Genomic DNA, 12920 nt, shown 5'->3' on the forward strand with positions numbered 1-12920 from the left:
GATACTCTAGTCTAAAAAGCCTCTAATCTGTATGAACTATCGAGTTGATGGGATAATCCCTCAACTATCTCCATATACTAAAATACTAAATCTAATGCAATAATAAAATCAGGAACATCCTCGAATGATGAGGACTCATTGCTAAGTCTACTGCTGCTGGCTGAAACTAAATAGCTAAGGGTGCTCGGGAGGCCGTACGTCTGAACCTATGGTATAAGAAACCATATCACAAGAAAAAAGTATGAATCAGTACATGGGAATATACTGGTATGCTAGATAAGGTAAGGCTAAATACATGGGTTCATATGCATGAACTATAACTGACTAAGTAACGTGAACATGACCGAGTGAGAATACATGCATGAGTACATAACTATTACTGAAGTAATAATGACACTAAATACTAAGTTTTGAATACTGTCTAACTATTGTCTGAGTTTACTGACACTGTAATACTGATAATAGAATCTACTAGTACTGGATTACTGATAACTATTGTGGGTTTGATCCTATCTAACGACTGACCCCTGAGATCAGGTCTATCTAGCGGGTGATCCCTGAATCTACTAATAATGATGTTGATTGATTGTATCTAACATTCTTGAATTTATAAAACTATTTGGGTTCTTTACTGAGCTGAGTGACTGTACTTGATAGTCCTAATTTTTGAAATTCTGAACTGAGTTCTATTCTAAAACTGAGACTGAAACTAAAACTGTGGAAAGTAATTATCTAACTAACATACCTCTTATCTGAACTAGTGGGGTCTAGATTGTAACCACAGTTGGAAGGGTTTCAGTACCATGCCACGGGTAAAGACACTGTTGTGGTCAAGCCTACCTAATGGGTGACCCTGAACAGAAAGTCAAGCCTAATCTGATTGGTGACACCTGGGAGGTAGCCAAGCTTTAATATAATGGGTAACTCCTTATCCTGTGCTGGCTAGGTAGTTCTAAAGTATAGGGACTGTTACTAACGACTCTGCCTAACTAACGGGAGAGCTATCATCTCTGCTCTCGCTCGGTGCTAAATCCTACTCCTAACTGAATAGACAATGAACTGATTCTTAAATTGTACTAGATTGGGCAAAATCTATTACTGATCATGTTACCTAGAGGATCTAATTAAGTTTACTGGGTTCCATTAACTTACAGAATACTATTGAATTCTGTTATCTGACTGAATGCCACTGAGTTTCTGAACTAATTATGGAAACTAAATTGGACTAATATTGAGATTTTTGAGTTTTCCTAAGTTCTGTAAATGATAGAATTCTACTAATCATGGAATGACTGAGATTATCTTGAAACTGACACTGGCTCTAGGAAATCAGCTAAATTGTCGGGTATTAAACACCCCCAGGACTCGATAGCATAAAAGAAAAACATAGCATAATCTTGAATAACATAACACTATTCACTTGTTCATAATTTACTCATTAATACACGTCAACAACCACTTATAACACATTAACTTATACATGAATGGGAAATACATGTTGGCATGCTATAATGGCATTATTTCATTCTCATAGTCAATTTATCAAACAATTATAAGGCATCTACTTGTACATGCTTGGGGTATACATGCTATTATGTTACAATGACACTATTTCCTTCACATAGGCATTTTATCAAACACATGGGGAGCATGAATTATTTTACATAACAATGGCCAACACATGTAATCATGGATACAATACTCAATTTCAATTCTAGGGTTTTAGCATAAAATTCATACAATTCATCATATAACCATTTCAATTCCATGGAAAATTATAATTAAACATGATTTGGAACCCAATTAACATCATGAACATGAATTGAATCTATTTCAAGCTTGAAAATCATAAATCATTAATCCTTGTACTTTGGTAAAGGATTCTTGGACTTCATGGGTGAAAGGGACCCATGAATGAACATCTAACATACCTTAATTAGATGAGTTCTTGAAGTTCTTGGAGGGATTCTTAAAATAGACCTTGATTTCTTAAGACTAGGGTTTGCTAATTTGAGCGAGAATGCATTTATTCTTGAGGAATAGAGAACATAATGAGCAATTTTGACTATTAAAGGTATAAATCCCGTATTTAGGTTCATTAGGGGCTTTGGGAAATTACCAACTGGTCCCTGAAGTTAAATAACGGAACCTGAACAAAAATTCTGATTTTACATAGAGGCGTGATGTGGTGAAATAATGCCAGATCACTAGAATGTGATGACTGGGAACTAGTTGGTGGCGCGATGCAGTGGTATCACGTTTCCACCTTGAATGTGAACTGGAAGGGCACTACGATGCGGTGGAATCGCATTGGTGCACTAGAAATTGACAATTTTGAAATTGAGCCTTAGCGTGATGCGCTAATATTGCAGAGGCTCACTGGTTTTTGACTAATGCCATTTTGGCTGGCTCCGCAATGCACTAAAGTACCAGGTGATACACTATCTTACTAAAATGGCTCTAACTCTTCGCTCGGCAGTCGAATTTGGGAAAATTTTATATCGATGGAAAGCTTATTAATTTCCCATACAATGAAAAGTCAAAATCTTGAAAATTCCACATGTGTAAAGGAGTATTCATCTTTAAAATAAGTCTTTGACATTTTTGGGATGAATTTAAGCTTAGTAGAAGTATAGGGTATTACAATATCTCCCTCTTGGGAATATTCTCCCTTGAATGAGAATGATTAAGTTGAGGACTGCTGATAGACTATGTTTATACATTGGACATGCATATCTGATGCATGGAATACATAACTTAACTGATAAATGAGTGTGTGACTGAATATCCAACAATAACTGATACTTAAGATTATAGCTGTAACTGAACATAGAACTGAGTAGATCTAAGGAAAACTAGTACCTTAAGTTGAGAACACTGATGAGCGTAAGATCATTTACTGAACATGTATGAATAGGAACATGAGAACATGAATGAGTCTAAAATATGATACACGAACTGAATATTGTGAATTAAATTGAGTCCTTGAGTACATAGCTTACGACTGAGGTTGGAACTAGAGAGTCAACTATGAGTACCCACTACCTCAAACTAAAATTGTTACGCTAAAAAAACTAAAAGGTTTAGATCATGATAGCTCGGGGGTTATAGTGCATCTCCCCCTTGGGACACTGTGTCCCTCTAAGAATGGTTACTCCACTGAGATACTAGGGTGATGCACAGGGCACCTACAGACTGAATCATGACTGAATATCTAGAATCTGAATCTGAGACTTGATGCACAAACTAGGCTAAACTCACAACTACTAGGATATTCCATTTTGGGATAGGACGACCAGATGAAAGGACATGAAACCATCTGAATTTGTCCACCTGACTACTAAACTGAATTCCTGGCTTTACAAACTAACTCATACTAAAAATATTCATATGGGCACTGAGCACGAATGCTTACCTATACTAACTTGTCTGATTAACTGAATAACTGATAGCTGAATATTGGGCATGTAAGACTGAACTGTACTAAATCTGAATAACTGGACTGAAACTGTAGAGCATTATGAATATGAGGAAGGGACTGACTGGGTAACAGGAGATAACATAAATTTGCAAAAACTATATTATCTAAGTGCAAGATCAGGTGTATAACATGATTTTAAAATACTCTATAATGGAGATACTGATCTGATTGCCAAGCTAAGACTGTGATGGAGACTATACTGGAACTGATTACTGAGTGAACTGGAACTCCTTATACTAGGAACTGTAAGCATGCATGATTTTTTTATGATATGCACGAGTATGAGCTATGAGTATAGAGCTGACATATAAGGCATGAGTACTGACATCACTGCTAAAATCTGAAAGCCTGACTTAGTTACTTGTTCTACTATCTCCCCTTAGCTTAAAGCCATTATTCTAAATCTGTGAATAACTTAGTAAACTTTAAATCGAATTGAAGCCACTTTGCTCTAGAGTCTAAGATACAATAATACTCATAAACACTGAACTCATCCTGAAGGACTACCCTTGATAACAGAAGTTCCACTGCTAGTACTTTGTTTTGATACACAATTCTTAGCTTTCTATAGTCGTAACAATCATCATATAGCAATATCAATACCGACAAATCATAGAATTCTCACCCTTTTTTCTACTAGCTCAATCTTCAAAGATTCAAACTTATATTCTAACATATATCATGGATATCCACAAATCTTTAATAAATGTACTACTTTTATCATAGCCTGCAAGTATCGCATCCATAACATATATTTAAAATCAACAGACGGAAGTTCTTCCATACACTGGTTCAAGCCTACTAATTCACCTTTCATACAACTAGCCCCATGAAATATAATCTACTCAAATTCAGATAATACTATCCCCATTTTACTTATACTAAATCTCTGGGTCCTTGCTTTTAACTCTAGGTCATATGTTATCATAAGATTCTGAGGAGGGATCTAAAACAACACCTGAATTTGGATAAATGAATGATTTTTCATGAATCATGAATGAAATCTTTATTACTCATAAGGGCACTGATGGGATACTTTCAAGCCTGCATAAAATTCCATAACTATCGATAAGGAACTGCCTGAGAAATCATTATTTGTAAGGATTGATCGATCTTGATTTTTTCTGGCACCTTATAAACAAGGTAGCGTGGGAAAGAATAGAGCAAGATAAGAATTTGTATAACTTTCTTAGAGGACCTTTCTATAGTAACTTTTAATTAGAAATTGACTGCCTGAATTGTAATATCTTGCTCTAAATAGGAACGTAAAGGACATTAATAATTATTTTTGTACATAAATTTACTTTGATTGCAATTGTCCCTTTTCCTTTTACAGGAATTAGTACCATTCCCAATTCTGAATTACTTATTTTACATAGATATAAACTCTTTAAAAAAATCTATCTTATGTCATGTGGTTTGTACAACCATGATCAATCATCCAAAATTCATATTTCTTAGTTGAAAATTATGTTGCCACAAATAAGTGCTCTTCTTCTTCATTGATGACTTGGGTATCTGCTTCATATTTTGCGATTTTCTTTTACAAATCACACCTTCATGACTAAGTTAGTTGCATATCTTGCATTGTGCATTTGGTATCATCTAAAATTTAAATGGAGGATGACCTATTTTACCACAATGTTGGCAAGGTGGGTAATTTTTTGTTGGATTATTACCCTTGCTTTGAGTCTTGTAGTTGGTCTCTAAGGCTCCTTCAACCTTACCATCATGACTCATAAGCTTCGTTTGATCTTGTGTTTACAATGTATTTAACAACTCTGCCAAAATAATCTTGGATAAATCATTTGTGTCTTTCAAGGTAGATATGCATACTTCATATTTTTCAGGCACTATAACAAGGATATTTCAAAAATTCCTGAATCTTTGTATTTTGTGCCAAACAATTATACCTTGTTAAACATGCCAAGAAGTCAGTTTGAGTACTTTTTTATGGTCTCAGATCCTTCATCTTTTGCAATTCAAATTTCCTTATTAGATTTAAAACCTTCATGTCCCGTATTCTTTCACCTCCTGTATTTTTGTTCTTTGGATAATCCAAAATTTCTCTTGATGATTGAAGACCCATAACTCTCGTGAAAACTGTTGTAGAAACATTAGCAAACAAACTTACTTTCACCGTTGAGTTTTTTATTTTCTTTTCCATTTGACTTTTGATTTGGAGCACAGCGGATTTATTGGCAAGCGGAAGAATATCATAATCCTTATCAACGGTCTCCCAAGATCTAAAGCCTCAACATAAGTCTTCATTCTAACTGCCAAAATTTGATAATTCTCACCATCAATGACAGGAGGAGCTATTTGGGAAAATTTATTTACAAAATTAATCTCATCCACATATCCTTCAAGAAAATGGGTCTAAGTACCAATTGTTGGTTTATAGCTTTGAAATTAAGGAAATAACAGAGAAAACTTAGAAAAAACAAAATACTTTAATTGTGTTGTGAAAGCAAATTTTTTTTATTAATAAATTAACAATATATATTTATAGCTACAATTTCTAACTAGAAAGTAGAAAATAAGCTACTGGACTTATCCAGATTTATGAGTCACGATGGCACCTACTCTGTCCCAACGTTAGGTAAGACAAACCGTAACCCAGAGTTAAACACAATGAGTTAACTTAATGGAAAAATGCCCAACATAGGTGGAAATCAACAACACAACTTATAAATAACAAGTTATTTAAAATAGATAAACATAGTCTACATAGTTACCATCCTACGACCTGGTAGAGCCAGTAAAAGAGCCTCTATAATAATAATGCAACCCAAGTATCTAGAATAGTCAATAACATTTGTATCAAAATGTAAAAATGTAGAAGGAAATAGGTGACTGCGACTCCAAGAGCTAACCCTATCTTAGGGTATAACACAACACGAACATCGATCAACGGCGGCACTAGTGCTCGAATATGCTTCAAAAGGGTACAAAAGTGCAAAATGAGTATGTCAGGACCCAATCTAGTGCCTGTACATGACGGTATATCAAGCCCACTATGGACCGGAGACCACCCCCTTAGCCTAACCTCAAGAGCACAATAATAACAATAAAGGAGAACTAAATCAAGATAGAAATAAGAGATAGATAAGTCAAATGAAAGTTCTAAGAGTCAAAACCAACAATCCAACCCACACTTGTGCATAAAAGCCTCTAAAACCATAATAACATCTAAGTTGATACATGCCCTCAGCTATGACCAGAAAAATCCAAAAGTACTATGACAATAAAGAAAGAACAATGAAATGACAAGGTCTCCCAAAGGATGGAGGCTTACCACTTCACAGCAACTCAACAGATGTGCTCAGCCACCTAATGCTACATAGGAGCAACAAAAAACCCTTCGGACCCTGCATCATGAAATAATGTAGAATCCAGGGATGGTGAGTGGGATAAGCACTAGCATGTAACTCTGGGAAAGTGATAAAATAGTGCAAAGGCCATAAACTAATCAAAATCATATGCACAACAATTATATATACATATATAGGATGTCAGGATAGGGAAAAAGGTCATGAACATGTAACTTTAAATATTTAACCTAGACTATGTAGCTCGATCTATCCTAAAGGCACATATGGGATATATGGCTTCAGCTCCCCCTAATAAAAGGGCCCTAGTGCATGTTAGCCACACGACCTGAGGAAAAATCAAGGGAAAACTAAATCCACTAAGGAAATAGCCATCCCAAACTATATACATCAAGTATGCATCAAGAACACGATCATATCTTCCTCAGCTTCCCATGTATCCTCTTCTACCTTTTGATTTCTCCAAAGAACCTTCACTGTGGCTACATCCTTGGTCCTCAATCTAAAAACTTGCCTATCCAGCATCTCCACCAGTATCTCCTCATAAAATAACGAATCTATGACACCAACATCCTCAATAGGCACTATCAAAGAAGGATCACCCACATACTTCTTTGGCATAAACACAGGAAAAATAGGATGACTCAAAGCTGGAAAATCTAACTCATATGCGACATTCCTTATTCTCCTCACAATTAGATACGGGCCAACATAATGAGGACTAAGCTTCCCCTTCTTTCCAAACCTCATAACTTCTTTTACAGGAGACACCTTCAAGAATACCAAATCATTTACTTCAAACTACAACTCTATTTTCCTCACATCCGCATAAGACTTTTGGCAACTTTGAGCAGCCTTAAGTCTTTCTCTAATAACTTTAACCTTCTCCATGGCTTGGTGAACCAATTCAAGACCAAAAAGCCTAGTCTCACCCACCTCAAACCACCTAATAGGAGACCTACACCTCCTACCATAAAGAGCCTCAGAAGAAGCCATTTGAATACTAGAATAGTAACTATTATTGTATGCAAACTCAGTGAGAGCCAAATGAACAACCCAACTACCTTTAAAATCAATCACAGAGGTCATTAGCATATCCTCCAAAGTTTGAATAGTACGCTTTGATTGCCCATCCATTTAAGGGTGGAACATGGTGCTAAGGTTCACACATGTACCCAAACCTTTTTGAAATAAATGCCAAAAGTGAGAAAAAAACTGCATACCTTGGTCTGAAATAATGGACACTCGTGTAGCATACAACTTTACTACCTCCTGAATGAACAACTTAGCATAATCCTCTCCTGAGTAGTTAGTCCTCATAGGCAAGAAGTGAGCAGACATAGTTATTCTATCCACAATGACCCAAATGGAATCATATTAGTTGCGAGAACACGAAACACCCATAATGAAATCCTTATTGATCATCTCCCACTTCTGCATGGGCAACTCTATCTCTTGAGACAAGTCACCAGGCCTCAAATTCTGAACCTTAACTTGCTAAGAAACCATACATTTAGTCACAAAGTTTGTAACATCTCTCTGTATATTGTTCCACCAGTATATTTTCTTTAAGTCATGATATATCTTAGTTGAACCCAGATGAACTGTATATCGAAACTCATGAGCCTCAGTCAAAATCCTTTCTTGCAACCCATCAACATCAGGAACACACAATCTTTCTTGATACCTCTGAATACCATCTCCAATCTCGAATGCATAACTTTTTATTGAGCCACTTTATCCTTAGTCTGCATAAGTATGGGATTCAAAGCCTACTTTTCCTTCACCTTACACCAAGAGATAATTTGACCACTTCCTGAATAATCACTCTCCCATCCTTAGAGTCAAAAAGATGAACTCCAAGTTAGCCAACCTGTGAATGTCCTTTACCAATCCTCTTTTCTCCTCATCAACATGGGATAAGCTCCTTATAGACACCTTCTAAGAGCATCAACAACAACATTAGCTTTACATGTATGGTAGTTCAAACTCATGTTATAATCCTTAATCAATTCAAACCACTGCCTCTGTTAAGGATTCAACTCCTTCTGCATAAACACATATTGCAAGATCTTATGATTTGAATAAATACCCATATTCACCCCATGCAGATAATAGTGCTAAATTTTCAAAGAAAAAAACATAGCTGCCAACTGTAGATTGTAAGTTGGATAATTCCTATCATGAACCTTAAGTTGCCTATAAGCATAGGCCACAACCTTATCATGCTGCATCAAGACACAACCTATTCCCACACGAGATGTATCACAATACATAAAAAACCCCTCAGTAGCTTCGGGTAGGTCAAAATCGTTGATATGATATGAAGAAAGAAGGTACAAAAACACACTCTAAAATAATCCACAATTCATAAGGAACTAAGGACCTTTTGGAGACCACATTCGAATTCAATAATAACACCAAGAAACGAAATAACAAAGGTGTATTAGACACCAAATCAGATACCACAAACTAAGATTAACAACACAATATGAAGACAAGATGAACAATAACAACATGAAGAATAATAATGCATAGCTTACATTAACAAGAACACAAATGGGTACACGATTACAAGAAAGAAAAAGGTAGATAGTGTGACATATAATATTACATACACTAAGAACCCAAATATGTATCAAATCTAAGGACCCTTAAAACATGTAAAATGAACACCTACACTCTTTGGTTGACACAAGAGGGACCTCAATCCTTCAAGCACCCAACATTCCATGCCATGAATTCAGCACGAGTGATTCCACACTCAAGTTGAAACCTAGTTACAATTTTTAACCAAGGAGGGCCTTTCTCATAAGAGAAATATTCTAAGTGTTACAGCTTCAATATTTATCAAAATATAATGAAAGAAAACCCTACAATGTTTTTTATATAGTGTATTACAAATAGATGCTAAAAATACCAAAAGGCCCCTTAGTAATGGGGTGCCCCTCTAGTGTAGTATCTTGTAGTGTTTGGATGGCTTTTGGGTGCATTTTCGTGCTCCTTTGCACTTCACTTGCTCACACCAAGTCTCGGGTCCAACTTGTACCCTCATAAGTCTATCTATGTGATCATGCTTGTATCAATGATGCAGAAGTCAACTTCTCAAAACTACCCTCATAAGCATCGAACAACAAAAACTTAACCTTCTGAGTCAATATTATCAATGAAGAATCAATAGAAGAGAATCTCTCCACAAACCTCCTATAATACACAGCTAAATCCAAGAAGCTCCAAATGTTGATTGGAGTCGTGAGTCTAGGATATTTTTTAACTGCCTCAACTTTCTGTGGATCTACCTTGATCCCTTCACTAGAAACAACAAGCCCCAGTAAGGTCACAATACTCAACCAAAATTCACACTTAGTAAATTTCGCATATAACTTTTTGTCCTTAAAAGTCTACAACACAATTCAAAGGTTATTGGCATGATCCTCCACACTCTTAAAGTACACCAAGATATCATCAATGGAGACTATAACAAACAAATCTAGAAACTATTGAACACCCAATTCATAAGATGCATGAAAGCAATCGGAGCATTAGTCAACCCAAATGACATAACCAAAAACTCATAATGCTCATATAGAGTACGGAAAGTAGTCTCGGGAATATCAACCTTCGAAATTTTTAATTGATGATAGCCCAAATGAAGATCAATCTTAGAGAAATATCTAGCACCCTGAAGATGGTCGAATAGGTCATCAATCCTAGGAAAAGGGTATGTATTCTTTATTGTAACCTTATTCAGCAGCCAATAGTCTATACTCGTTTGAAAAGACCCATGTTTCTTTCTCATAAAAAGCACAGGAGCACTACACAGAGAAGCACTAGGATGAACGAAACCTTTATCAAAAAGATTTTTTAATTGCTCCCTTAGCTCCTTTAGTTTAGCCAGAGCCATTCTATAAAGAGGAATAGAAATAGGATAGGTATCCAATAGAAGAACAACCCCAAAATCTATCTCTCTATAAGAAGGAATCCCAGGATGATCATCGAGAAATACTTCAGGAAATTTATTAACAAAGAGATATATTGCAAAGAAGGACTTCTAGAATTAGAATCCTTAGGGGAACTTTTGAGATCTAAGTTACTATATAATCTTCTTTTGGGGAACTAAGGAACTCCCCTCCCATATTGATACCGGCTCATTAGGAAAGTGAAAACTGACCCTTCAGGTCCTATAATCTAGAGAAGCATAGCACGAATGAAGTCAATCTATCCCCAAGATAATATCAAAATCTACCATATCAAGCTCTATTAAATCCACCAATGTCTCCCTTTGAAAGATGGACACCACAAAACCCTTATAGATTTTTCTAACAACTATAAACTCACCCATCGGAGTAGAAATAGAACAGAGGTCAGAAATATTTTTAGGATCAAATCCAAAATGCCTAGCCACATAAAGGGTCACATAAGATAGGGTAGAACCTGGATCAAGCAAATAATAAGCATCACTGAAAAAGAGTTGTAACACGCCAGTAATAATATTTGGGGATGCCTTAGATTCTTGGTGGGTAGCAAGTGCATAAAGACAATTTCATCCTATGTCGGTACAAAAAATAGTGCCCTTTGGTGCAGAAGTTAAAGAAGAGGAATCAAAACTTTATTTGCCCTAGTGGCAACCCTGGATGAAGGATAATCTCGCTGCATATGACCAAGCTAACCACAATTATAGAATAGATTTCTCCCCTCCACATAATACCCACAGTGAAGTTGCCTACAAAAATGACAAAGAGGATAACTAGTCTGTGATGGGGCACCCTGTGCCTTAGGACCACTCATAGACTAAAAATGACAATCACACGAAGGTTAGGATAGGGAGCACTAGCTGTCAAATAAGAATTTCCCTAATTCTTCTTCTTAGTCTACTACCTACCATCTCTCCCGATATTTTCTTGACCTACACCCTTCTTTGAATATGTAAACTTCTTTTTTTGCCTTTTTTCTATTTTTGCCTGCTTTTTTTTATCATTCTCCAACTGCTGCATAGAAGCCACCAACTTAGAGATGTTCATATTATTATTCAAGATACCAGCCTTACACTCTATCATCAAATCATAGTACAACCCAAAATAAAACTTCCTTATTTTGGATCTCAAGTTAGCCACTAACTCTGAAGCATAACAGGACAACTGCTGAAATTTCAGAGCATACTTCTTGACACTCGTCTTCACTTACTTTAAGTTCACAAACTCTTCAGCCTTGGATTCCTTTCTAAGGAAAGAAGTAATCAAGCGAGGGCCCAGAAAAGTCATCCCACATAGCCTGCTCAACATTATCGCCCCTCATATCTTCCCACTTACCATACCACTGATAAGCTATATCCTTTAACTGATACACAACAAACTCTACACTCTTAAAATTAGTAGCATACATCACCCTAAAAATCTTCTCCATCTCATTAATTAACCCCTAAGGATCCTCCTCAACCTTAGAGTCTATGAAGATTAGGGGGTTTAACCTTATAAACTGGACAACCTAAGTAACCTCAGATAAATGCACAACAGAACCAACATGATCAGACTGATGAGACTGTGATGCCACTAACTGAGTAGTATATGAATAAATTGATGTAACTCTGCATTAGAGATATCTCCCTGAGGCGACTGAGCATAAGTGTCACCAGCCCAAAAAGCTTGGGGAGGACTGGTGGGGACTGGTGGAACCCCGCATGGAGTGGTACAATCAAAGGCAAAGACCCTAGCTCGGGTCGCCACTCTATAACTAGGGCGAGTCCCTTCCATATTCTCCTCAGGTGGAATAGAGGTTCCGGCAGAGTTTTTATGAATATCAGGTCTTCAGGGAGGCATGATCTTAAATGCGAGGAATCCAGGAGTTAGAGAAGTTTCATAACACTAGACTCTATAGCCTGAAATAGAAAACAAAAAAGGGAAACATTCATAAATACTTTATAGCCTCCCCTTTATTAGTGTGGTGTGCTATACACCCATAAAAGGGACTCTAATCAGCACGACTTTGTGAACACCCAATTACCCTAAACCATGCTCTGATACCAAGCTTATCACAACCCAAATCAGGGCCTGACCGTGATAGGTATCTTAAGCCCACTATAGACCGTAGACCACCCCCGTAGCCTAACC

Source organism: Capsicum annuum, chromosome 2 (assembly GCF_002878395.1).
Source record: "Capsicum annuum cultivar UCD-10X-F1 chromosome 2, UCD10Xv1.1, whole genome shotgun sequence".
Classification (NCBI taxonomy): Eukaryota; Viridiplantae; Streptophyta; class Magnoliopsida; order Solanales; family Solanaceae; genus Capsicum; species Capsicum annuum.